This window comes from Seriola lalandi, unplaced genomic scaffold (assembly GCF_002814215.2).
Source record: "Seriola lalandi dorsalis isolate HSWRI2012SDOR001 ecotype SW California unplaced genomic scaffold, Sedor1 jcf7180002054646, whole genome shotgun sequence".
NCBI classification, from domain to species: Eukaryota; Metazoa; Chordata; class Actinopteri; order Carangiformes; family Carangidae; genus Seriola; species Seriola lalandi.
This window is the reverse complement of record NW_019525199.1, coordinates 96,055-96,529: the sequence shown is the minus strand read 5'-3', so window position 1 is coordinate 96,529 and position 475 is coordinate 96,055.

Here is a 475-nt window from a genome sequence, read left to right as displayed (position 1 = left end):
AGACTGCTCCCTCTAGGGTGTAAATCTCCCCAACTGAAGCACGTGTTGTCCTTCAGAAGACAAGTCCAGATGGTTCTGAGAAACAGGTCTGAGGAGCTCAACATAAGCCTGAAGTTTAGAGTTGATGACTACGACTATGTTGTTTATGCAACGTCAGAAACTATGAAATGTTTCAGTTGCGGGAAGGAGGGCCACCTTATCCGCTCCTGTCGAAAAAAACAGGGTTTCTCAGGTTCTGGTGGGACCGATTCGGCTCCTGCTGGTCCTGGTGGGACCGATTTGGCTCCTGCTGGTCCCGGTGGGACCGATTCGGTTCCTGCTGGTTCTGGTGGGGCCAATATTATTGTTGGAGCAGATTATAATCCTGGTTCTGTCTCTGAAAGTTTTATTAGTGGGCCTGCTGTGGAGGCCAGTAAACAGGCCGACACTGCTGGTGACCCGGCCCTCTTACAGGACGAGTCACAGGAAGTGGAAT